The following is a 26,282-nucleotide window of genomic DNA, read 5'->3' as shown; positions in this document are numbered from 1 at the left end:
GAGACTGACCATAAAAGGCCAAAAAGTGGACGATGGCCCAGTTCCTGGAAATCCCCACCCCTTCTCCAAAATAGTTGGAATAATCCTCCCACTTATTAGCCTATGAAATTACCCAGCCCATAAAAACTAACCATCCCATATTTCAGAGTCTCTCGCCTTCTGGGATGGCCCACACTCTGTCCGTGGAGTGTGTTTCTCCCATGGCCACTCTCAGCTTTTGAGACAGACCTCATTCTGTCTGCAGAATGTGTATCTCCCAGGTCGCTCTTGCCTTCTGAGATGGCCCACACTCTGTCTATGGAGTGTGTATCTCTCTCAATAAATCTACTTCTTACTTATCACTTTGCCTCTCACTGGATTCCTTCTGGGATGAGACATAAAGAACCTGAATTTCAGCAAGTTCTGGGGCCAGGTGTGTTATCTCAATTAAAAGACAGTGGGTTCAAGTCCCAATCTGAGTTGTGAGGTTTCAACCTGAAGGTTAACGTACTCATGTGTTTGGTAGTTAATGCTGGCTGTCAGCTTGTTTAATGGTGTTGGCTGGGACAACTACACATGGCCTCTCCATGTGGCTTGGGCTTCCTCACAGTATGGTGGCCAGGTTCCAAAGATGAGTGTCTTGAGTGAGCCACATGGAAGTCCTATGACCTTTCATGACCTAGCCTTAGAAGTGTTACTTCCACCACATTCTATTTAATTGAGGCAGTTGCAAAGTGCCCCCCACAACACACACATGCACACACTCCAGTTTCAAGGGGCAGGAAAATAGACTCCATCTCTTTATGGGAGCACATGTGGAAGTAGAAATATGGCTGTGCCATTTTAGGAAAAGATATTCAGCCACAGGGATTCTCATGATGGTGATACTGTGGATTCTCCTTGTCAGGAGATTTTATTTCTTTACATTTGTATTCATGGAAGGAGTACTCAGTGCTACCTCAAACTGCAAATTTCAGATTTCTTGCTCTCTGACTTAAATGTTTAAAATTAGAATGAAAATTCTCAGTAACTTTATGGACAAAACAGGGTACATATTCACATGCTTTTATAAAAAGCATTGTTTGTCAGGAACAAGATAAGATTCTTATTGTTTATGCCAGCATAGAGCATGATCTTACATTGATACTTGTTCTGACACTGTTAGGAGACATGATTTTTCAGGACTTTTAAACTAAATTCTTCCCTTGCTGTCTGCACACACATTGCCATCTGTTCATGGCTGACATGGGAGGCAGTCCAACTTCCTTCAAGGTCATTTGAAGCAAACTTTTGTTGCATGGCAGTAAACACTTTCACTTGGTAAAATTACTTATAGAATAGTGGATGAATGCATTTCAGGCACTTCAACCAACAGCTCTCTTGGATCTGTATAAAGCTTCCCACTAGGAATGAGGCAGCATTGCAGTAGAGTCCTTAGCCATGTTTGTGAAAACTCAAGCTTTGGAAAGCAAGGAAACCTAAACTAATTAACATGAGATATGAGACTTGTTTAACATTGGCCAGCCCCACTGAACTTGCCTCAAAACTAAAGCCTCTAAGGTACACTGTGAGGATAGCCTCATCCACCAGAGGGCAGACAGCAGAAGCAAGAAGAATGACAATTCTGCAGCCTGTGGAAGGAAAAGCACATTCACAGAAAGATAGACAAAATGAAAAGGCAGAGGACTTTGTACCAGATGAAGGAACAAGATAGACCCCAGAAAAACAACTAAATGAAGTGGAGATAGGCAACCTCCCAGAAAAAGAATTCAGAATAATGATAGTGAAGATGATCCAGGACCTAGGAAAAGAAGGGAGGCAAAGATCAAGAAGATGCAAGAAATGTTTAACAAAGACCTAGAAGAATTAAAGAACAAACAAACAGAGATGAACAATACAATAACTGAAATGAAAAATACACTAGAGGAATCAATAGCAGAGTAACTGAGTCACATGAACGGATAAGTGACCTGGAAGACAGAATGGTAGAACTCACTGCTGTGGAACAGAATAAAGAAAAAAGAATGAAAAGAAATGAAGACAGCCTAAGAGACCTCTGGGACAACATTAAATGCAACAATATTCAATTATAGGGATCCCAGAAGGAGAAGAGAGAGAGAAAGGACCCGAGAAAATATTTGAAGACATTATAGTTGAAAATTTCCCTAACATGGGAAATTATCACCCAAGTTGAGGAAGCACAGAGAGTCCTAGGCAGGATAAACCCAAGGAGAAACATGCCAAGACACATAGTAATCAAATTGACAAAAATTAAAGACAAAGAAAAATTATTGAAAGCAACAAGGGAAAAACGACAAATAACATACAAGGGAACTCCCATAAGGTTAACAGCTGATTTCTCAGCAGAAACTCTACAAGCCAGAAGGGAGTGGCACAATATATTTAAAGTGATGAAAGGGAAGAAGAACCTACAACCAAGATTACTCTACCTGGCAAGGATCTCATTCAGATTCGATGGAGAAATCAAAAGCTTTACAGACAAGCAAAAGCTAAGAGAATTCAGCACCACCAAACCAGCTCTACAACAAATGCTAAAGGAACTTCTCTAAGTGGGAAACACAAGAGAAGAAAAGAACCTACAAAAACAAACACATAACAATTAAGAAAATGGTAATAGTAACATACATATCGATAATTACCTTAAACGTGAATGGATTAAATGCTCCAACCAAAAGACACAGGCTCTCTGAATGGATACAAAAACAAGACCCATCTATATGCTGTCTACAAGAGACCCACTTCAGACCTAAGGACACACACAGACTGAAAGTGAGGGGATGGAAAAAGATATTCCATGCAAATAGAAATCAATAGAAAGCTGGAGTAGCAATACTCTATCATATAAAATAGACTTTAAAATAAGGAATGTTACAAGAGACAAGGAAGGACACTACATAATGATCAAGGGATCAATCAAAGAAGGATATATAACAATTATAAATATATATGCACCCAACATAGGAGCATCTCAATACATAAGGCAACTGCTAACAGCTATAAATGAGGAAATCGACAGTAACACAATAATAGTGGGAGACTTTAACGCCTAGCTTACACCAATGGACAGATCATCCAGACAGAAAATTAATAAGGAAAGACAAGCTTTAAATGACAAAATAGAACAGAGAGATTTAATTGATATTTTTAGGACATTCCAGGCAAAAACAGCAGATTACACTTTCTTCTCAAGTGCGCACGGAGCATTCTCCAGGATAGATCACATCTTCAGTCACAAATCAAGCCTCAGTAAATTTAAGAAAATTGAAATGATACCAAGTATCTTTTCTGACCACAAAGCTATGAGAGTAGAAATAAATTACAGGGAAAAAAACATAAAAAACACAAACAAATGGAGGCTAAACAATACGTTACTAAATAACCAAGAGATCACTGAAGAGATCAAAGAGGAAATCGAAAAATACCTAGAGACAAATGACAACAAAAACATGATGATCCAAAACCTATGGGATGCAGCAAAAGCAGTTCTAAGAAGGAAGTTTATAGCAATACAATCCTACCTCAAGAAACAAGAAAAGTCTCAGATAAACAATCTAACCTTACACCTAGACGAACTAGAGAAAGAACAAACAAAACCCTAAGTTAGTAGAAGAAAAGGAATCATAAAGATCAGAGCAGAAAAAAATGAAATAGAAACAAAGAAAGCAATAGCAAAGATCAATAAAATTAAAAGTGGTTCTTTGAGAAGATAAACAAAATTGATAAAACTTTAGCCAGACTCATCAAGAAAAAGAGGGAGAGGAATTTGAAATGAAAAAGGAGAAGTTACAACAGACACTGCAGAAATACCAAGCATCCTAAGAGACTACTACAACCAGATGTATGCCAATAAAATGGACAACCTGGAAGAAATGGACAAATTCTTAGAAAGGTATAACCTTCCAAGACGGAACCAGGAAGAAATAGAAAATATGAGCAGACCAATCACAAGTAATGAAATTGAAACTGTGATTAAAAATCTTCCCACGTGGGGCTTCCCTGGTGGTGCAGTGGTTGAGAGTCTGCCTGCTGATGCAGGGGACATGGGTTCGTGCCCCGGTCCGGGAGGATCCCGTGTGCCGCGGGGCAGCTGGGCCCGTGAGCCATGGCCGCTGAGCCTGCGCGTCCGGAGCCTGTGCTCCGCAGCGGGAGAGGCCACAGCAGTGAGAGGCCCGTGTACCACCAAAAAAAAAAAAAAAAATCTTCCCACAAACAAAAATCCAGGACCAGAAGGCTTCACAGGTGAATTCTATCAAACATTTAGAGAAGAGCTAACACCCATCCTTCTCAAACTCTTCCAAAACATTGCAGAGGAAGGAACACTCCCAAACTCATTCTCTGAGGTCACCATTACCCTGAGAGCAAAACCAGACAAATATAGTACAAAAAAAGAAAACTGCAGACCAATATCACTGATGAATACAGATGCAAAAATCTTCTACAAAACACTAGCAAACAGAATGCAACAACACATTAAAAGGATCATACACCATGATCAAGTGGGATTTATCCCAGGGATGCAAGGATTCTTCAATATTCGCAAACCAATCAATGTGATACACCATATTAACAAACTGAAGAATAAAAACCATGTGATCATCTCAATAGATGCAGAAAAAGCTTTCAACAAAATTCAACACCCATTTGTCATAAAAACTCTCCAAAAAGTGGGCATAGAGGGAACCTATCTCAGCATAATAAAGGCCATATACTACAAACCCACAGCAAACATCATTCTCAATGGTGAAAAACTGAAAGCATTTCCACTAAGATCAGGAACAAGACAAGGATGTCTACTCTCACCACTATTCAACATAGTTTTGGAAGTCCTAGCCACGGCAATCAGAGAAGAAAAAGAAAAAAAAGGAATCCAAATTGGAAAAGAAGAAGTAAAACTGTCACTATTTACAGATGACATGATACTACGCATAGAGAATCCTAAAGATGCCACCAGAAAACTACTAGAGCTAATCAATGAATTTGGTAAAGTTGCAGGGTACAAAATCAATGCACAGAAATCTCTTGCATTCCTATACACTAACAACAAAAGATCAGAACATGAAATTAAGGAAACAATCCCATTCACCATTGCAACAAAAAGAATAAAATACCTAGGAATAAAACTACCTAAGGAGGTAAAAGACCTGTACTCAGAAAACCATAAGGCACTGATGAAAGAAATCATGATGACACAAGATGGAGAGATATACCATGTTCTTGGATTGGAAGAACCAATACTGTGAAAATCACTATACTACCCAAAGCAATCTACAGATTCAATGCAATCCCTATCAAATTACCAATGGCATTGTTTACAGAACTAAAACAAAAAATCTTAAAATTTGTATGAAGACACAAAAGACCCCAAATAGCCAAAGCACTCTTGAGGGAAAAAAACGGAGCTGGAGGAATCAGACTCCCTGACTACAGACTTTACTACAAAGCTACACTAATCAAGACAATATGACTGGCACAAAAACAGAAATATAGATCAATGGAACAGTATAGAAAACCCAGAGGTAAACCCACGCACCTATGGTCAACTAATCTATGACAAAGGAGGCAAGGATCTACAATGGAGAAAAGACAGTCTCTTCAATAAGTGGTGCTGGGAAAACTGGACAGCTACATGTAAAAGAATGAAATTAGAACACTCCCTAACACCATACACAAGAATAAGCTCAAAATGGATTAAAGACCTAAATGTAAAACCGGACACTATAAAACTCTTAGAGGAAAACATAGGAAGAACATTCTATGACATAAATCACAGCAAGATCTTTTCTGACCCACCTCCTAGAGTAATGGAAATAAAAACAAAAATAAACAAATCGGACATAATGAAACTTAAAAGCTTTTGCAAAGCAAAGGAAGCTACAAACAAGACAAAAAGACAACCCTCAGAATGGGAGAAGATATTTGCTAATGAATCGACGGACAAAGGATTAATCTCCAAAATATATGAAAAGCTCAAGCAGCTCAATATTAAAAAAACCAACAACCCAATCCAAAAATGGGCTGAAGACCTAAATAGACATTTCTCTAAAGAAGACATACAGATGGCCAAGAAGCACATGAAAAGCTGCTCCACATCACTAATTATTAGACAAATGCAAATCAAAACTACAGTGACGTATCACCTCACACCATTTAGAATGGGCATCATCAGAAAATCTACAAACAACAAATGCTGGAGAGGGTGTGGAGAAAAGGGAACCCTTTCGCACTCTTGGTGGCAATGTAAATTGATACAGCAGTTATGGAGAACAGTATGGAAGTTCCTTAAAAAGCTAAAAATAGAATGATCATACACCCCAGCAATCCCACTACCGGGCATATGCCCTGAGAAAACCATAATTCAAAAAGACACATGCACCCCAATGTTCATTGCAGCACTATTTACAATAGCCAGGTCATGGAAGCAACCTAAATGCCCACTGACAGACGAATGGATAAAGAAGATGTGGTACATATATACAATGGAGTATTACTCAGCCATAAAAGGCAACGAAATTGGGTCATTTGTAGAGACGTGGATGGATCTAGAGACTGTCATACAGAGTAAAGTAAGTCATAAAGAGAAAAAGAAATATTGTATATTAATGCATATATGTGGAACCTAGAAAAATGGTACAGATGAACCGGTTTGCAGGGCAGAACTAGAGACACAGATGTAGAGAACAAACGTATGGACACCCAGGAGGGAAAGTGGCGGTGGGGGGTGGTGGGGGGATGAATCGGGAGATTGGGATTGGCATGTATGCACTGATGTGTATAAAATTGATGACTAATAAGAACCTGTGTATAAAAAATAAATAAAATAAAATTCAAAATTCCAAATTAAAAAAAAAAGTACACTGTGAAAGTGAATTAGGCTTTTTACATCATGTGGACACCCTCTGGCTTGCTAACTCACTTTGCTGAACACTCCTGCTCATTAATCTCCCTGAAATAGATCCTGTTCCCAATTTCTACTGTCTCCATACTGGTAGAAGCCTCATTATCTCGTCTTGTTCAGTCACCTGACTGGGCTTTCTGTTCCCTTAGCCAGCCCATCCTCTGATACTGCTTTGTCCCCAGTTCAAAAGTCTTCAGTGATTATGAATTAAAATTTACATTTCTTTACATTTAATTTCTTTAAACTAAACCGAAAGGCCCTTTATAGCTGCTCCAGACTGTGTTCCAACTTCATCTCCTCCAAGATGGACCACTGGGATCTCCCGACAAAACTCACACTTTTGTTTATCATTACACTTCTGCTCCTGGCACTCCTCAGCCTGGAGTGCTCTTCTCTTGACCTGTTAAATCCCACCTATTTTTCAGAATCAAACTAAAATGCTTTTGCACAGCCTTCCCTAAATCCCTGCAGCTGGAAGGGATTTCTTCCTCTTCTGAATTCACAGAGCACTCCATCATTCGCACCTCTCTAGTTACTCACACCTACTTTCTCTACCTTGTGTTATAATTGTTTAAGAATATGTCTTAATTTGCTTACTAGACAGAGTATCTTGTGGACAGAGTATACGTGTCTGATTCATCTTTAAAGTCGCCGAAGCATCTAGCCCAGCCTCTGACACATGAGGCTCAAACTCAGCACTTAATCACTCCAAACTCATCTGTTTCCCCCTAAATTTGTCCCTTCTCCCAACTTTCCTATTCTTCAGCACTGCCATTCTTCTTCCATATTCGCAGCACCAACTCCCCCACCACACCAACCCCATTTCCTATTGATTTTTCTTTTGCAGTCCTGTGCATCTGTCTTTTCACTGCATTCACTTTATTGCTACCTCCCTACTCTACCGTATGACCTGAGCTTTTATAATAGTTTCATAAGGCATTCTAGCCTTCAGCATCTCTATCTTCAAATTCCTCTGATAAAAAAGCACCATCTTAATATTCAAACAGTACTGCTCCACGCCAGTACCTCCTTTTCTCAGAAACATTAGACAATTGTGTTTTTTGTTTGTTTGTTTTTTGCGGTACGCGGACCTCTCACTGTTGTGGCCTCTCCCGTTGCGGAGCACAGGCTCCGGACGCGCAGGCTCAGCGGCCATGGCTCACGGGCCCAGCTGCTCCGCGACACACGGGATCCTCGCGGACCGGGGCACGAACCCGCGTCCCCTGCATCGGCAGGCGGACTCTCAAACACTGCGCCACCAGGGAAGCCCTAGACAATTGTTGATTGCCCTCCAGACAGGTCTGAACGCCTTAATCTGGCATTTGCGAGTCCTCCCTGGTCTCACCCTAACTTTTCTTTCTAGCTTTACCTCCCACACTTTCTACATTGGATCCTTCTAACTGAACCGAAGTCTCCCTGCTTGGTCCCGCTTCTAACATGTGGACTTTGTTTCTGCCTGGATTCCACCTTTGCCTCTTCAAATCCTAACCATCTTTAATCCGGAGCCGAATTCCGTGTCCTTTGTGAGGTCTTCTCACATCCTCCCAGGCAGAAGCTCTCTCTGGATACACCAGTTTGCCACATTCTAGTGATTTTTGCCTCATTCTGCCTCTCAGGGCTTACCTTCTCCTTGGCTCGGGCCTTATCGTCATCATAAACCTTCTCATAGAGACTACCCTGCCAGCTAGCCCTTGGTGAACTTTTATCACCATCTGTGACTGACAAGTTAAACCTTTGAGACTATGATAATGTCACAGTATGTCATTTCAATATTCCATTTAAAAATATTTATTGGGTCTTTGCTCATTAGCCTTATTCACTCAACATGGCACATTTCCTAGATTAGCCAACCTGTGTTTAGCAGACACTGCTGCTGCCCCATCCATATCTTTGGGGCTCTAACACTTGGGTGAACACTTACCAACTTCCAAGGGCAAGTATATGCATCTCTTTGCCTGAGGACTTTCTCTGTAAACTGAGGGGGCTGGGGCAGGAGTGGGGAATTAATATAGCCCTGGAGCAGCCCTCAACTAATGACTGACAGGAGTTGGTGTATCAACACCCCAGATCCCTCACCCCTCAGGTGGGATAAATCTAGGAGTATGTTTCACATTATTATCCATAGTTACCCTAAGGATTAAGCTCCAGACACCCACAGAGGAGGCCGGCTTGATAACACACCCTCCACGGGCTGCCTTCCCTCCCCTGTCTCATGACTCACCCTTCCCTTCTGGTGCCTCCTGCCCCTCTCAAATAAACCACCTGCCTTAGAATCCTTACCTCTGGGTCTACTTCTGAGGGAGCCCAAACTAGAACACCATGTGACAGAGCTAACACCTACCTCATGAGAAAGCTAACGTATTCACCATCAGAGTTTCAATTTAACATAAAGATAGTTCCCTCTCCCTGCTCCTCCCCACAGACAACCGGAAGAAATTTTCATCTTAAACTGAGTGGTTTTTCATGTCCTGGCCTCCTCTGACACTGGGATCTAGAGCTCACATTGAGTGTATAACCCATGCAAATAGGATTCATCAGACCCAATCCTGAGGTCTATCTTCCATTCTTCTGACTTTGATTTTTATAAAATCCCCTGGTTCAGATCTCTCACCTGCAAGAAATAGGCCACTCAAGGTCCCTTCACATCCATCCCTCATGCCTGCCATCCTAGCTTCACCCCTGTAACTCTCCCATACACCCATATGACCCACTTGTGGCCATCCTTGTGGGGAACGTGGGTGCTTTCCCTCCCCTCTGCCCTTTTGTTCTGTTCTGTCCTTCTGGAATGTCCTTTTCTTACTGTCCTTATCCTCTGGCAAACATCTCATCTGAGGCTGGTGAGTTGTTCCTGAGCTGAGTTGTTGTCTGCTCTAGAAAGCTTTTGTTAGTTTCTCTAGAGCAGGGATACGATTTCCTCCTCTGTGAATATAATTCTATTACAGCACTGCCATAATTATTTATGTTTCATATATCACCTACTACACCATAGATCTTTGGAGTTTGCAATCACAGAATGGCCATTTTCCACCAGAGGGATTACAATGCAGTGATGGAGATCCTTCATGGCTTCTGGAGCCAGATTAGTTGGGTTCAAATCCCAGCTCCAGCACTTAACAACGATGTTACAAGTTACAACGATGTGACCTTGGACAAGTAACTTAAGCTCTCTCTGCCCCAGTTTCCTCTTTTGAAAGATTTGGATAATAACAGAAGTTAACTCAAAGGGTTGTTGTGAGGACTAAAGGAACAGAAAATACAACACAAATGAACAGTATCTGGAATACAGAAAGCACTGAATATATATTAACTATTATTAGAAATGGTAATTTTATTAATATTAGGGTTAGCATTACTTATCTTTATATGCCAGAGCAGAGATTTCCTACTGGGGGAGATGCGTTCGTGAAGCTTTCGAAAAAGAAACTTTCCTGGGACCCACCCCAAACCTACTGAATAAGAATTTCTTGAGATGCAGATTGGAGGAAACTGAGGAGACATGAGAACTAAATACAATGTAGGACCCTGGACCAGGAAAAGACATTCATGGGCCAATTTGCAAAATTTAAACAAGGTTTGGAGATTGGTTAATAGTATTGTGTCAGTGTTAATTTCCTAGTTTCAGTAGTGTGCTACGGAGACTCATTTGGAAAAGCTGAGTGAAGGATATACAGAAACTCTGTCTACTATCCTTGCAATCTTTTTGTAACTCTAAAATTAATTCAAAATAAAAAGTTTTAGAACTTTTCCAAGGATGGTGCATGTGTGTTATCAGAAGGCTTCGTTGGGGGTTGGTTTGATGTGCACACTTGCTTAATGGAGGCCGAGAGCACAACTCAGTGCCTGTTCCAACAGATGAAGCCAATGATTCATTCCATGTGTCTTGGATGATCGTTTAATGTTTTACAGCCCCTTGGTGATCTCCCCAGTGAAACTCTAAGCACTCAATAAACAGGGCCGTTTAATTATTTTGTTGCTCCCACAGGACCTAGCTTAGTATACTGTAGATTCAACAGTAGATAGAATTTGTTTAATTGAATTTAATCAGCACTTCCTTCTATGAATTCCCAAAAGAATTTTTAGTAGCTTTCCTAGGAATACTAACCTCTTTTCCAAGATACGATGAGTTTCTTTAAACTCATTACTGGACCTCAGAATACAGATGAACATTTTTGGACTCATATCGCCTTCTGAATTTATGGAGCTTACCTAGAGAGAGTTCTAGAAGAAAACTGAAATGTAAAATGTTCAATTTAGCAGTTTCTCTTAAGTGCTATAAGTCATCGTAATCTCAATGGAAACAGGAAATACTCCTTTAGAAAAACTACGGACTTAATATCCTAGGAGCCAAGAAGGTCCTGCAATCAATGCCAAAATCATTCAGGGAGACAAGTAAAAGCCTTAGGTGAGAACATAAAATGAAGGCATACAGGGAAAGCCTCCCTGAGAAGATATTTGCCCCATAAAAGCCAGCCCTGAAGTGCTGAAGGAGGAATAAAGATTTCACAACTGTCAGATGGGCAGCAATGATGTAGAATTTTATCCAAAAAGTGCAGTACTAATAAACATTATTTTTTAGTTAGCAACTGTGGATCAAGGTCAAAACCAGAGCAATCTACTCACCTACCTTGCCACATTCGACCATATACCTGGCTCATCTGTGTCAGAATTGCTCTCTGTGTTTCAGATAGGAGACCTCCCATGGGTCCTCCCTACTGACCAGAGCTCTTTACAGGTTTCCAGCTAATGCTCTGCTCCTAGGTACCCTCAGGACTGGAGATACTGTCTAATTTTGTTCATTGGTATTCTAGGAATCCAACGGATATGTCCAAGGATTAATGTGGAATGAATCAGCATTTAGGACTTATGGCATGAAGGAATACACAGGGATTCCTTTTGAAATCAGGATCTCCAGAGGGAGAGCAGACGGTCTCCATTTCCACACTCCTTGAACACCACTGGGTTGCTTGTACAGACTTGGATTCCAAGAGGTCAGAGGAGTAACACAATCTTAAAGAAGACTGAGTCAAATGCCATGCAGTCAAGCTCACCAGAATACATCTAGCAGAGGACCACCACCTCCGATTTCACACCTGAGGCTGTCGAGTAATCCCAAAGCCCACCAAGCTCATGCCGGGTTGCTCCAGAGTTGTCCAAGCCTAGAAGAAGACATTTAGAATTGACAGTGGAACCATAATTTTATTCACACTACTCTATAGGGGTCACAAGTCAGTGCTACAGCATCCCTCATAAAGGATGCCCCCATCCCAGCTTCAACAGTCTCAGCTCTGGGAGCTCTTTACCTTCCAAAGTAGCCAGTCCCTTTCCAGGACAGCTTTATCACGCCATCATTCCTATGTGGCATCCGTATCAGCTACCTACAGCCACGTGGTTCTGTCCTTTTGAGTTAAAATTCATCGAACATTTACTATGCTTTAAGATCTTGATGTGAATTGGGAATACAAAGATATATGGCACACATCTGAGATCTCTAAATGTTACCATCACAAGGCCTGTCGAACTGGAGTGGTAAAACTGTATAGAAGAGATCAGTGTGACACAAAGTACCTTTCTGAAAATGGATATTCTGTCGCACCCTGCCTCCTCTTCTCCAAACTAAACATACCCATGAACTTGACAGGTCTGAACTGTCAATATTTCTCATGCTTCTAGAATCAAATCCAGACTGCCTACAAAGCCCAGCTTGATTCCTGAGTCTCCAGCCTCACCTCCACCCTCTCCCTGCTGTTCAACATGCTCCAGCACTCAGGCTTCCTTGCTGGGCCTCTTTCCCATCCCAGGGCCTCTATGTTTGTTGTTTTCTCTGGCCAGAAGGTCCTTACCCAGGTCTTCACAGGCCAGCCTCCTTCTATTCTTCAAGTTTCAGCTCAGAAGCCTTTACCTCCAAGAGGCTTTTCCAGAAAATTCTAAAGTAGTTCCCAACACCTTGCACCCCCTCCCCCATTGCTCTCACTACAGCATAACTTATCACCATTTGAAATCATCTGTTGACAGACTTTTCCCACATGCCATTGATAGATTTAGTATTTTGTGATCTGTCTCCCCCAACTTGAAAGAAATTTCCATGAGGGCAGGGCCATGCCTATGTTACTCCCACTGGATCCCCCTACCCACTTGGAAGGTGCTAATAATCTTTTTAATGAACCAGACACCGCTTGATCCAGATCATTCCCTCAGAGCAGTCTCCATAAGCCAAGGGCTCTCCTCACTACATCCAGAGCCCATGCTAAGACTCTGCATGTGACGGAAGGGAGCGGAAGTGGTCTCCAACATAATGAACACACCAAAGGGTTAATCGTGTCAACCGCAGCTGGATTGCCGCAGACTCCTGACACATTTCCACACTCAGTACACACCCAGGGAAGCTCAGTGTCTCACTGGATTTGTTGCCTAATCACCCAGCAGAAGAGTGCCACTGCCTCCTGGCAGTGTCTACTTTCACCCACCGCCTGCCAGCTTTCTGTTCAGCACACCGGTTGTCTATCAAACCCTGGCAATGGTGTCTCCGTCCTGAGCTCTCTTCATCCCATTACAACCATGCCTCTAACTCATGCTGCAAAGCTCTCTCCAGCCCTGTATTTACCAGTGCACTTATCTGTGCGGTGATTATGAATGTTTTGGGGATAGTTTTTACTCAAGGAAAATGGCAACAAAAGATAACCCATTTTATATGATGGAGCAGCCTCTCCCAGACCTGCAAAGTGCTAAAAGGGAAGTTGTGTTTCTTCCTTATGTTTTAGGAAATGCTCCCACCAATGCCCAAGTCTTGGCAGTGGAAAGGACCAGCATTCGTTTTGAGTCTAATGGAGACTCTGAATATTGACTAGGAAGATCAACTCTTATGAGAAATGTATCAATATAAGGTTGTTAAATCATAAATTCATGTTTTGGTGTTTAATCCAGAGACTTAACTGGGATGCCAGGAGCCTGTGAGCCCCACTATCTGGCTATTATGTGTTCCGCCACAGCTGTGGAGGCTGCGAGACATGTCTGCGAGTCCTTCAGCCTGCTTGCCATCGGAACATGGGGTCTAGGGCCCCCTCTCTTGAGTCTGGGTGGAAAGTTGTGACTGCTTTGACAAACAGAATGTGGCAGAGTGACACTGTCACCTCCCACACAAGTTCAGAAAAGGCCCCACAGCTTCTGCTGATCTTTCTTGGGGACCTTCAGTCCAAAGGACATATAAGAAGGTTCAGCTGGGCTAAGGCCAACTGGTGGGGAAGACACAGTGAGAGACCAGAGAGGGAGAGAGAGATTGATTACTGAGGAGCCTCCATTTTTGCAGATCCCAGCTGGTTAAGTCCCAGACCAGGCACCAGAAGGAAGATGCCACTACCTGACTGTGACCATAAGGAAACCCCTGAGCAAAATCTGCAGAGCCGAGTCCAGTGAAACCCCAGATGCAGGAGCAAAACAGATGACGATTATTATTTTAAGCCACTGTTTTGTGGTAGTTTGTTAAGCAGATAACCAGAACAGCAACTCTTCCTAAAGGTCTTTGATTGATGTAAAACATTGTGAGGGCTATGTCCTCATACTATCCCTAGTATGACTACTGCCCCTACCCTGCTAATAATTAGCATGATAATGGATCCCATTTGTTGTGCTCTTTCCGTGAAGGCAGACTATGGTCTAATTGCTTTCTATACATTATTCACTTGTGTTAAAGACAACAGGCCCAAAATGTAGCTGCTTATGCCAAGCCTCATGCCACCAAACCAAGACTTAACAGTTAATTTAATTCCAGTCTCCTCTCTCCCAGGAATGAAATCATAAACTAGTCAATCAGAAATTACCTGATCAGCACTAGTGAGGTCGTCTGCCTGATAGACCCCTGCTGTCCCCAAAGGAAAGTGATCTTGCCACAACCAATCCACTTTTTGCTGGTATAACTTCCTTGTCCTGCTCCCCTCTGCCTATAAAAGTCTTCCTTTCGTACAGCTCGTCAGAGCTCCTTTCTATCTGCTAGATGGGAGGATGCCCGATTCATGAATCATTGATTAAAGCCAGTAAGATCTTTAAAATGTACTAAGTTGAATTTTGTTTCTTTTTACAACAAAACTCTTCTGGCAGTGACAGGATATGAAGGAGACTTATGACAGCCTCAGGGACAATAAGAATCACAAGTATTGGTACCAATGAACACTTTGAGTCCTCTGTCTTGCCGTTTCCAAGGGCTGTGGGTAAGTTCGTCCCGGTTCTGAGCTCCTCTCTCTTTGCATTGAGCTCTGGATCTAATTGTCTTTTCAGTCCAGGACAGGTCAGCTTGAGTCAGCAGATGGTTCCACCAAGAACCCAAGTCCCTAGCCCTTGGTTCAGTCTTCAGTTCCCCATTTGATTGGAATCCCAGTACTCAGTCCCCATTCATTAGGGTCTCCTGGTTCAGTCCTCTCCCCAGTTTCCAGTACCATGTTGGGAATTGCTGGTGATACACACAAGGCCTCCTACTGGCCAGTCCATGGTAACATCTCTTTGGTGACTGCTGCTGTGCACATGTGGTAAAAGCTATTGCTAATGGAAATCTTGAAAGCCAAAACTGCAAAATTTGTGGGCATGGATCGAGCATTTAAAAGGTGATAGCGCACTCACCAGCACTTGCCACCTAACTCTAAGACGACAGTGTTGGTTAGAGAACAGTTTAGATTGACACTAACTCACCACCAACCTCAAGAAAATTTCCGTGCAACGAGGTACATTATAAGACACCACATAATCCCCAGCCCAGAGGCACATTCCTCTTAGGTATAAATTTGGCTCCGAGAGACCCAAGGCCTAGCTAAAGAAATGGGATCACTAAGTTCCAAAGACTTGACTGTGCCACCTTCTGATTTTATGTCTAAGAATTGTGGTCCTGAAAGATACAGATATCCAAAAATGGCAAAATCTTACTAAGAGCCCAGAATTACAATGGCCATTATGAGGAACATTTCAATCAGACAAGATCATTAATAAATGTACTTGAAAGAAAGGGCTCCCAAATCAAACAAACAGAATAGGATACTGATTTTAGTTTGCATACAAAAGCCTCCAAAAAGTGTTAAAAATTCCAAAATAGCTTTATTAAAAGGTTTGTTTCAAAAGGGTAATGAAAAATTAAAGACACAAGAGGTACCGAAAACAAAAGACTATAAGACTTTTGGAACTCCTACTGTCCTTCTCTATTCTTTTTTACTTGAGTAGTCATTCTACTAATACTGTCTAAACTGTCTTTCCACTCTGAAGAGACTACATGACTATAAACAAAAGGCTTCCAAGTTAGTGCCTTACAGATACGCCATATTTATTTCAAGGGAGAACCCTGTATGGACCCCTCCCAGGGTTGATGGGACTCTGAGGGTTTTTCTGGTAAACTGCTACATTATTCCCTTAGACAACCAAGGGAAACTAAAATTCAAATTAATGGAAAACCTTACCAAGTTCTGGTAGATACTGGCACCTCCAGCTGGGATCCTGGGGAAACTGGCAAAAGTTGGCTAAGAGTGTGAATTCTTACCAGAATCAGCTGTCCTGAATCTCTGTCTGTAAGTGCCCACTTGAAGGAGGAAAATAAAATTTCATGTTGTCCCTTCCTTTTCAAATCCAGACCCATTGGTTATTGATCCTTTCTCTCCCAGGGGCAGCCATTAACTTTTAGTTTGTCTTCCTGTGTGTCCTGAGAACTTGACTTGGTAACTGTCAGGTAGGGAACCCTAAAACATGGACCAACATAAATGTGGGTTACACCCCATTTGCAGCTAGATGTGGCTGGACAGAAAAGTGAGTTGAACTTCATATATATATGTAACTGAATCACTTTGCTGTACAGCAGAAATTAACACAACATTGTATATCAACTATACTTCAAAAAAAAAGAATATACAATGGAGAAACAGCCTTTTCAATAAATGGTGATGAGAAAATTGGACAGCTGTACACAAAAGAATCAAAAAAGACTACTTTCTCATGCCATATACAAAAAATAAACTCAAAATGGATTAAAGACTTAAATGTAAGACCTGAAACTACAAAACTTCTAGAAGAAAACATAGACAGTACACTCTTTGACATCCGTCTTAGCAATATTTTTTTGGATCTCTCTCCTCAGTCCAGGGCAACAAAGGCAAAAATAAATAAATGGGATTACATCAAACTAAAAAGCTTTTGCTCAGCAAAGGAAACTATCAACAAAACAAAAGGGCCACCTACTGAATGGGAGAAGATATTTGCAAACAATATATCTGCTATCATAAAGGCAAATAACAAGTGTAGAGAAAAAGAAACCCTCATGCACTATTGGTGGGAATGTAAATTGGTGTAGCCACTATGGAAAACGATATAGAGATTCCTCAAAAAATTGAAAATAGAACTACCATACAATCCAAAAATTTCTCTCCTTGGTATTTATCAAAGAAAATGAAAACACTAATTTGAAAAGACATATGCACCCCTATGTTCATTGCGGCATTATTTACAATAGCCAGGATGTGGAAACAACCTAAGTGCCCATCAATAGATGAATGGATAAAGAAGATTTGTGAAATGGATAAATTTATATGTATATGTATATGTGTGTGTGTGTGTGTGTGTGTGTATAATGGAATATTACTCAGCCATATAAAAGAATGAAATCTTGCCATTTGTGACAACATGGATGGACCTAGAGGGTATTAAGCTAAATAAAACAAGTCAGACAGAGAAAGACAAATACTGTATGAATTCACTTATATGTGGAATCTAAAAAAAAGAAGAAGAAAAAAAGATAATGTAGCTGGATGGGTGGATCAGCCCCTTGATATCATTTAAGTTACAACCCAATTCCTTAAGGAATTAAAAGCAACTGTCCTTATCTTACAAATCTTTGGAAAACCAGGAATGCAGCTCTAGAAACAGTTCAAAGCCAGCCTATCCTTTTTAACCAGTCCCAAAACCTTCCCTATTCATGTCAAAAGGCTTGTAAGTATAGTTAAAATTCTGGCCTTAGGAAACAAAAGTCTTTCTTGGAGAAACTCTCATTCTTTCTCTGTGCCTTTGATATGTAAATGTTCTACCTGGTCTTCTCTTGAAACTGAGGGCCATCTCTTTGAAATGCAAACTTCAGAGAGCTGGTTTTTTCAGAAGGAGAGAAAGGATGAGGGAGACTTCAGAATTTAGGCAAATGAAAAATCATGTGTCTTCACAAATATTAATAAAATGCTTTACCCATCTGAGCTGGTAATCTTAACTCATTCTATCTGCCAGAAACACAATTTAGATCTAACTTCTTTTATAACTAGTGAGTTTTATATCATTGCACCTGATTCATGGCTAAAATTTTAGAACAGAAATTCTAAGGTCTCTGTTTGCATCTGTATGTTTAAGTGTGTCTGCATACATGTGTTGTAGACATTTTTCTATCTCCAGATAGTATTGCCAAAATTAGTTTATAATAGAGCTCTATTTAATTGGCTCAAAGAAAATTAAGCACTTACATGAGTTAAGTATTCCTAAAACTCTCAGAAATGTAATAGAAACTAACCCAGATGATTTTCAAGTTCATATGATCTGGGAAAATCTGGTAATTAAAACCAGTTTCAGTTGATTGGTTTAATTAAAATAAGCATGTCCTTAGAGTTATCAGCATTAAATATAATATTTCTATTCTCAAATAAGATCATGTTATCTCTGTTACAGAATTTGTCAGCAAGAAAAATAACCTAAGATGATGAAATATCTCATGAAATTTTCATGAGTAATCTAAAAATAATTGTTACGAACAAGTCAATTAAATAGATGTAAGTGAGATAAACATTTCTAGGTGAACTTTCAGCAATAATTATGTTTTAGGTATGTTTACTTAAACCATTTACACAAATATTTTTGGTATCCTATCCTGAAACCTTAGAGTTTTGCTAAGTTAAATTAAATGATGATAGTCATTGAATATCTAGATCACTTCCAAGTAAAATAAAATACTGGAGTATTAAATACTGAACATAGTTTATCTACTTTTGGATACAGAGAAACTTAAGATATGTGAGATTATTAATAAACATGTTTTGTGTCACATGGAAACTTTACTATGGGGAAGAACATACGTCTAGAAATTAATCAGTATATATAATTAAAACTCCTTAGAGGGACTTCCCTGGTGGTCCAGTGGTAAAGAATCTTCCTTCCAATGCAGGGGACGTGGGTTCAATCCCTGGTCAGGGAACTAGGTTTCCACATGTCGCGGAGCAGCTGGGCCTGTGCGCCACAACTACTGAGCTCATGTGCCTCAACTAGAGAGCCTGTGTGCCACAAACTTCAGAGCCCACGTGCTCTGCAGCCTGCGCACCACAACTAGAAAAGAGAAAACCCACATGCCACAACTAGAGAGAAGGCTGCGTGGCGCAATGATGAGCCTGCGTGCCACAATGAAAGATCCCGCACGCCTCAACGAAGATCCCACATGCTGCAACTAAGACCCAATGCAGCCAAAAAAAAAAAAAAAAAACTATTAAAAACTCTTTAGAAATAATAAGAGTGAAAAGAAATAACTGTGTATGAAAAGCTGATAAGGAAAGTAGAATGATTGATTATTCCAGAATGAGCAAAAGGGGGGAGGGGGAGGGAAACAGTACAAAAGTGTGGAAGGTTTGTGGAAAAGGAATCTTTTGAAAGTTATGTGTAGTCAAGCTGTCTAAGATTGGAATGAATTTATTTAAGTAAAAAAAATGTAAGTTTGAATATTAAGTTTACTGGTACAAAATTAGAATTTGGGTTTCCCTTGTTAAAAGGAGAAAGACTTTTTGGAATTTTGGTCTGCTTATAATAAGAAATTGTAAACAAAGGTTTTTCTTTACCTTTTAAGTGATATGCCTGGACATCACAAATTTTGTGTCCTACCAAAATAACTTACCATGTTTCACATTGTCTTTATCATGTCTTTGATTACTTAAGAAAACCCAGTCTTCTCAATATTAAAAAAGCTAAGTTTTGCTCACAACTGTGTAACCTTCTGTATTTGCCTTTAGCATGTTCTATTGTCACTTTGGCTAAATAGATATATTTGACAAACTTCCCCAAATCTAATTCTAGATGAAGTGTTTTTGACCTTCAATTAAATTTGGGATTTTCCAGAGAGCCCCTGGAACCTCTCAAAATATTTGTTCTGAAAAAAAGGAACATCTCCTTATAAAAAGGGAGATGTTAAACTAATTAGGCTTAAATGATATGTTAAATTACATGAGAAGCATTGTCAAATAAGAAGTGATACTAAGCCTTCTTTATATGGTATCTGTATAGGTATATATTATAAGTGTTTCAGAAATTTTATGAATTTCCTGAAGTCTGGTATATCATGGTATGCTATCAGTCTTAATTCCAGTTATCATCAAAATGTTATGTGTCACAGAAATGATCAAATTTCTTGTCAATTCCATTATAATGAATGCTCATCAGATCTTTAATCATGGGCATTTTAAAGTCTTTTGTCATCTACAGACAGTTGTTTTACTCTAATGCTTTTGCAAAATTGAGATTCATGGAAAGGACTGTACCAAGAACTCTTGGTCACCAATACTGCTGCCAAATTACAAGGTGTCAAAACTTGGGTGAATATTTTGCAACTAAAAAGGCTACACCTGACACCTGTGCAAACACTGGAGACCTCAGAATCAAATTGACTAGGAAGAGAAGTAGCCAACGTCTAGGTAGACTGCTTAGTCCTGAGACATCAGATCAAGGACATTCTTTCCATTCCTCCTCCCTCTCTGACCGTCATTTTCCATAAAGGTTTTTATGATTCTTTTGTCCACCTTTTGCCTTGCCATGGTCTGAAAAGATAATACCTTTGTTCACATGTCTCAGACCACTGTAAAGGCGGGTAGTCCAACACCCAAATGACTGTTGGGTTTGCCATGACCCTGGTGATTATGTGGCTCTGGTCAGGGCAAACTTCTCCCTGATTTCTAATGCTTCAGTTTTTCTAGAACAAACTCAGACCCACCCCACTGTGTCAAACTCTCTAACCGTGGAGGTCCACTTCCCTGTCTCTTGTTAACAGCCTCAGAGCTGGGGAATCTTTGTCCAGGCTCTAGACAAAGAAAGGGAAACAGGCAATGGTAACCAAAGTAAAACCACCTCTGTGGTCTCCAGAACCTTGAATTCTACTGGCCTCCATGGCTGTCATCTTTCATCTCTGAACCACAGACTCAAATGGGAATTACCAAGAGGCATTCATTGTTCAAAATTAGCTTCCTTTAGCAGATCTCTATTATCCTGACTAGGAGTAGGTGCAAATAAGTCTATGACCAGGAACCTCTCCTTAACTCTTGAAGATACTGCAGAATCTGCTGCTAAAGCAATAGCTGCCCAACAGGAATACTTAGACTCTCTGAACAAAGTTCTTGATAACAGGATAGCCCTTGGTTATCTTTCAGCCAAGCAAGGAGGTGTCTGTGCTGTGGCCAACACCTCCTGCTGCACCTGAAATAACACTTCTGGGGAAGTTGAAGCTCAGTTACATAAGGTCACTGAGAAAGACTTGGCTTAAAAGGTGACTCCTTCAATGGAGTCTTTCTTGGACTTATTTCATTTTGATTGGTTTGGGTCTTGAGGACCATGGCTCCAAAGTGCGCTCCAAACATCAGGAATTATCCTGCTTATAATAATCATAGTTGTCTCCCTGGTGCACTCTATTCTCTCAAAAGCTTTTTTGATATTGAGCTGCATGAGCTGCTTGTAAATTTTGGAGATTAATCCTTTGTCAGTTGCTTCATTTGCAAATATTTTCTCCCATTCTGAGGGTTGTATTTTCACCTTGTTTATGGTTTCCTTTGCTATGCAAAAGCTTTTAAGTTTCATTAGGTCCCATTTGTTTATTTTTGTTTTTATTTCCATTTCTCTATGAGATGGGTCAAAAAGGATCTTGCTGTGAATTATGTCATAGAGTGTTCTGCCTATGTGTTCCTCTAAGCATTTTACAGTGTCTGGCCTTACATTTAGGTCTTTAATCCATTTTGAGTTTATTTTTGTGTGTGGTGTTAAGGGAGCGTTCTAATATCATTCTTTTACATGTAGCTATCCAGTTGAGATGATATGGTTTTTCTCATTCAATTTGTTAATATGGTTAATCACATTGATTGATTTGCATATATTGAAGAATCCTTGCGTTCCTGGAATAAACCCCACTTGATCATGGTGTATGATCTTTTTAATGTGCTGTTGGATTCTGTTTGCTAGTATTTTGTTGAGGATTTTTGCATCTATGTTCATCAGTGATATTGGCCTGTAGTTTTCTTTTTTTGTGGCATCTTTGTCTGGTTTGGGTATCAGGGTGATGGTGGACTCGTAGAATGAGTTGGGGAGTGTTCCTCTCTCTGCTATATTTTGGAAGAGTTTGAGAAGGATAGGTGTTAGCTCGTCTCTAAATGTTTGATAGAATTCACCTGTGAAGCCATCTGGTCCTGGGCTTTTGTTTGTTGGAAGATTTTTAATCACAGTCTCAATTTCAATGCTTGTGTTTGGTGTGTTTATATTTTCTACTTCTTCCTGGTTCAGTCTTGGAAGGTTGTGCCTTTCTAAGAATTTGTCCATTTCTTCCAGGTTGTCCATTTTATTGGCATAGAGTTGCTTGTAGTAATCTCTCATGATCCTTTGTATTTCGGCAGTGTCAGTTGTTACTTCTCCTTTTTCATTACTAATTCTACTGATTTGAGTTTTCTCCCTTTTTTTCCTGATGAGGCTGGCTAAAGGTTTATCAGTTTTGTTTATCTTATCAAAGAACCAGCTTTTAGTTTTATTGATCTTTGCTACCATTTCCTTCATTTCTTTATCATTTATTTCTGATCTGATCTTTATGATTTCTTTCCTTCTGCTAACTTTGGGGTTTTTTTGTTCTTCTTTCACTAATTGCTTTAGATGTAAGTTTAGGTTGTTTATTTGAGATGTTTCTTGTTTCTTGAGGTAGGCTTGTTTTGCTATAAACTTCCCTCTTAGAACTGCTTGTGCTGCATTCCATAGGTTATGGGTCATCGTGTTTTCATTGTCATTTGTTTCTATGTAATTTTTGATTTCCTCCTTGATTTCTTCAGTGATCTCTTGGTTATATAGTAGTGTATTGTTTAGCCTCCATGTGTTTGTATTTTTTACAGATTTTTTCCTGTAATTTATATCTAGTCTCATAGCATTGTAGTTGGAAAAGATACTTGATATGATTTCAATTTTCTTAAATTTACCAAGGCTTGATTTGTGACCCAAGATATGATCTATCCTGGAGAATGTTCCATGAGCACTTGAGAAGAAAGTGTATTCTGTTGTTTTTGGATGGAATGTCCTATAAATATCGATTAAGTCCATCTTGTTTAATGTATCATTTAAAGCTTGTGTTTCCTAATTTATTTTCATTTTGCATGATCTGTCCACTGGTGAAAGAGGGGTGTTAAAGTCCCCTAATATGATTGTGTTACTGTTGATTTCCCCTTTTATGGCTGTTAGCATTTGTCTAATGTATTGAGGAGCTCCTGTGTTGGGTGCATAAATATTTACAATTGTTATATCTTCTTCTTGGATTGATCCTTGATCATTATGTAGTGCCCTTCTTTGTCTCTTGTAATAGTCTTTATTTTAAAGTCTATTTTGTCTGATGTGAGAATTGCTACTCCAGCTTTCTTTTGATTTCCATTTGCATGGAATATCTTTTTCCATCCCTTCACTTTCAGTCATATGTGTCCCTAGGTATGAAGTGGGTCTCTTGTAAACAGCATATATACGGGTTTTGTTTTCGTATCCATTCAGCCAGTCTATGTCTTTTGGATGGAGCATTTAATTCATTTACATTTAAGGTAATTATCAATATGTATGTTCCTATTACCATTTTCTTAATTATTTTGGGTTTGTTATTGTAGGTCTTTTCCTTCTCTTGTGTTTCCTGCCAAGAGAAGTTTCTTTACCATTTGTTGTAAAGCTGGTTTGGTGGTGCTGAATTCTCTTAGCTTTTGCTTGCCTGTAAAGGTTTTAATTTCTGTGTTGAATCTCAATGAGACCCTTGCTGGGTAGAGTAATCTTGGTTGTAGGTTTTTCCCTTTCATCACTTTAAATATATCTTGCCACTCCCTTCTGGCTTGTAGAGTTTCTGCTGAAAGATCAGCTGTTGACCTTATGGGGATTCCCTTGTATGTTATTTGTTGCTTTTCTCTTGCTGCTTTTAATATTTTTCCTTTGTATTTAATTTTTGATAGTTTGATTAATATTTGTCTTGGCATGTTTCTCCTTGCGTTTATCCTGTATGGGACAATCTGAACTTCCTGGACTTGATTGACTATTTCCTTACCCATATTAGGGAAGTTTTCAACTATAACCGCTTCAATTTTTCTCTTCTTCTTCTGGGACACCTATAATTCGAATGTTAGTGTGTTTAATGTTGTCCCAGAGGTCTCTGAGGTTGTCCTCAATTCTTTTTTCTGTATTCTGTTCTGTGGTAGTTATTTCCACTATTTTATCTTCCAGGTCACTTATCCATTCTTCTGCCTCAGTTATTCTGCTATTGATTCCTTCTAGAGAATTTTTAATTTCATTTCTTGTGTTGTTCATCATTGTTTGTTTGCTCTTTAGTTCTCCTAGTTCCTTGTTAAACGTTTCTTGTATTTTCTCCATTTTATTTCCAAGATTTTGGATCATCTTTACTAACATAACTCTGAATTCTTTTTCAGGTAGGCTGCCTACTTCCTTTTCATTTGTTTGGTCTGGTGGGTTTTTACCTTGCTCCTTCATCTGCTGTGTATTTCTCTGTCTTCTCATTTTGCTTAACTTTCTGTGTTTGTGGTCTCTGTTTCGCAGGCTGCAGGTTCGTATTTCCCATTTTTTTTGGTGTCTGCCCCCAGTGGGTAAGGCTGGCTCAGTGGGTCATGTAGGCTTCCTGGTGGAGGGGACTGGTGCCTGTTTTCTGCTGGATGAGGCTGGATCTTGTCTTTCTGGTGGGCAGGACTGTGTCCAGTGCTGTGTTTTGGGGTGTTTGTGAACTTATTATGATCTTAGGCAGCCTCTCTGATGGGTGGGTTTGTGTTCCTGTTTTGCTAGGTCTTTGGCATGGGGTGTCCAGCACTGTAGCTTGCTGGTCATTGAGTGGAGCTGGGTCTTAGCGATGAGATGGAGATCTGTGGGAAAGCTTTCACTGTTTGATATTATGTGGGGCTGGGAGGTGGGCCAATGTCCTGAACTTGGCTCTCCCACCTCAGAGGCTCAGGCCTGATGCCCAGCCAGAGCACCGAGACCCTGTCAGCCACATGGCTTTATCTTGGTCTTCACAACCCGAAGGAGCATGTCGCTACGCAGCGCACCTCAGTGTGGGCCAGCGCACCACATAGGACGGGCCGGGCAGGGGCTGGGGCCAGTTGCAGAGGAGGAACTTGGGGGCCAAGGGCCGTGGTCTTTTGCCCAGCAGTGAGGTGTCTCCAGGGCTACCTTGGTGCTCTCCTGAAACCTGCTTTGGCTCCCGGTGCCCAGGCTACCCTGGCATCTCAGGTCCTCACAGGCTCACCAAGCTGAGAAAGCCGGAATCTGCATTTTTAACAAGCCCTCCCTAAGGTAATTCTGATGCAGATGATCCAGAGAAGAGAGTTTGGGAAACAATGAAGTGGAATCCATAGTTTTCAAATTTTTCTGAGACTGATCTCAATAAGAAACTGATTTTATGGTCCCATATACAAGGCTTTCACATTCATACAATCAAAACAGAAGTTTCATAAAATAATATATAAAGTTCATCTTGTTTGCGGTGCTCTAATCTATCTTGTACTGTTTTTAATCAATTTCATCTCATTTTTTAAACTGTTGTCCTTGCCTCACTAACTGCTTTTGCAAAACACAAACTGAAAAACAAAACAGTGAAATACATAATTTCTAAGTGCCCTCGCAACACTTTATGATAAAATCATAGCCATCCTGATGCAAGACTGCATCCAAACTCTGTATTTGGATTTGAAATGAACTGTGATTGACTCTCTCAATTAGGGCCTGTTTCTACCATGTGACGTTTGATTTGACCTTAAAGAACAAGTGTTCCCTCACATGGGACTAAGCCAAATGGAGGAGCTACAGTGAAGCTCAAAAGTAGTTGCTATCTGTGAAGAGAAAGGGAGCCCCCCTGTGCTCAGGAGGGAAACACCAATCAACAGGCTTGATTCTGATGTGGAGGAAGAATACCCTGCAGGGGTGCAGTAGAGTGGGGAGAGGGCAGGGGGCAAGACTACCAGGTGGAGGTGAGGCAGGAGATAGATGGGCCCCAGGGTGAGCAGCTGGAGTTTGCCCGCTGTGGACAGGTACTCCAACATGAAGACAACAGCAGGAGGGAGGAGAAGCTGAGCGCTGCCCAGATAAGAGATAAAGAGACCACATATTTCTCATTCTCCAGGTCAAGGAGAACTTCCAG

Source organism: Delphinapterus leucas, chromosome 1 (assembly GCF_059928025.1).
Source record: "Delphinapterus leucas isolate spDelLeu-1000000601 "Yukka" chromosome 1, BTC_Dleu_Yukka2, whole genome shotgun sequence".
Classification (NCBI taxonomy): Eukaryota; Metazoa; Chordata; class Mammalia; order Artiodactyla; family Monodontidae; genus Delphinapterus; species Delphinapterus leucas.
Note: the sequence above shows the minus strand (reverse complement) of the source record.